Source organism: Contarinia nasturtii, unplaced genomic scaffold (assembly GCF_009176525.2).
Source record: "Contarinia nasturtii isolate CC-2019 unplaced genomic scaffold, AAFC_CNas_1.1 Cnas_scaffold_3292, whole genome shotgun sequence".
NCBI classification, from domain to species: domain Eukaryota; kingdom Metazoa; phylum Arthropoda; class Insecta; order Diptera; family Cecidomyiidae; genus Contarinia; species Contarinia nasturtii.
Window position 1 is genome coordinate 1 of NW_022200602.1, and position 2,008 is coordinate 2,008.

The following is a 2,008-nucleotide window of genomic DNA, read 5'->3' on the forward strand; positions in this document are numbered from 1 at the left end:
AAATTTACCGCTGTGACGATCCAACGTGGATACACAAAACCAAAGCAGCAAATAATTTCAACATTTTTATTAACCAAATATAAGCAGTTCTGCTTGACTATTTGAAATTATCACACGATTTTTGCCTTTGGATCAAATTTAGCTGCTTTTAAAGTGCAAAGTTGAGTCCTTGAGCTGTGAGCGAAAGGTTTATTGAAAAATATTGAAATTAATTTCTAAAGTGTCACGAAAAACATATCTATTAAATAAAGTAGTTGATTTGTCTCACGATGTAAACAGATACACGAAATAACGAAACAATATTATAACTTGGCTATGTAGTTGAAAAAATGATCAAGCTAGCAGATCGTTAAAATCTTCGGACAAATAGCTTTAATATGTCAAAACCATTAAAAAATTCTAATGGCTCAAGGGGGGTTATTTCTAAAAATGTTTAAAAAAAATGTTATTTCTAAAAATGTTGTAAAATAGACCAAGAAAAATTGTGTTATGAATATAGTAATTTACAATGGACACAGTCGATATCTGCTGCTCCAAAGTCGAAAAGACTGGCGGCTGGGATTCGATCGGGTAGTGTTTCATTGCAAATGATATTGTAAATAATTGTGATAAAATCAGTCTGTGATCAGACGGTGAATAAATAAATAAATAATGTTGAGAAGATATGAGTGTTGAAGTTTTGCCTGTATTTTGGCTTTAAACCTATGCTCGGTAACATACTTTCCGTCATATTGTTATTGTGAACAAAATAAATCTCTTTATTATCAAAGAAGTCACCACCATAAATACAAAACAGTTAGCAGATACTAACTATATTTCCTTCTCTATTTTTTCTTATTCTTTATCTTCGTGGTTAATCATAATTACACATAAATATGGAATATTAGTCGGCTAGGGGACGGAAACCATTAGCTAGTTTTTTATATTTCAAGTAAAAACTAGGAAAATTAGAAGAAAACTAGCAAAAACTAGAAAAATTAGCAAAAATTATTTGATCCGCCATTTTGATATTCTGCCATGATTTGGTGACTAAATCAATTTTACAAGTCGACTATTGAAAGAAACAAGTACTTTATGCACGATTTTGTGTTAAAAAAGAATAATTAAACTAATTTTCACTATTATAAGTGTATATTTATTCAAAACACATAAAAATATGTCTGAACAACAAAACGTCAAAATACTTCATTGTGTCAGTACAATCATTTGATTGTCATTTGACAGAACAAAAAACTAGAAAACTAGCAATTTCATAAAAGAATATTAGCCTTATTAGATTATTCAAGCAATAAACTAGTAAATTAGCTAAAAACTAGTAAATTAGCTATAAACTAGAAAAACTAGCATTGGTTTCTCTCCCCTAGTTAGTCGGTAATTTAGTTCTAAGGTAAAACAACACTTTATTAAATATGTTAATATAAATTTGTATTAAATCATCACTCAAAGAATTTATTCCAAGCTTTCATAAGGTATAGTTGGATTGAGCCACGCCCTAAAAATGTTAATTGTTGAAATGTTAACTGTTTGTTTTCAATTTTCGTTAATATAATCAATAACCTGATACAATTCCAAATAAAATGAGTGATGAATATTAAAGTTGTAGCAATAAGAACAGCACTCGGAAACACATCAGCAAAGTCACCTTGCACTTTGTACAGCGTGTGAAATATGTATATCGACACACATAAATTTTTATTGGCAGCTTCTACGGCAATCGATATGGAATCTCCGTAACAAATGCTCAATATCATTGTTAGCATTAGCGTCGTGGAATATATAAAAATTGATAAAGCAAATGCACAAAAAAGTATCTGAAAAATCAAAAATTGGCATTGTTTTTAGATTATATACTAAGGTAAGTAATTAAGATTTACTTACATCCCATGTGAGTAGTCTGAAGGTATATAAATCCAAATCAAACTGAAACCAAGTAAAAAATGAAAGAATGACTGCAACTGGTGACAACCATTTCAATACACACAATGAAAACGCAATCAAATTTGGAAAA

General features: G+C 29.5%; 1 long non-coding RNA gene across 1 annotated transcript; it reads right to left on the minus strand.

Annotated features, from left to right (window-relative positions):
- Window positions 1-1,361: 1,361 nt before the first annotated feature.
- LOC116350013 lies at window positions 1,362-2,000 on the minus strand. The gene is made up of 3 exons (XR_004201976.1): window positions 1,879-2,000; window positions 1,558-1,811; window positions 1,362-1,492 (listed from the first exon to the last, which is right to left on the minus strand). It is a non-coding gene; the product is annotated as an uncharacterized LOC116350013 (long non-coding RNA).
- Window positions 2,001-2,008: the final 8 nt, after the last annotated feature.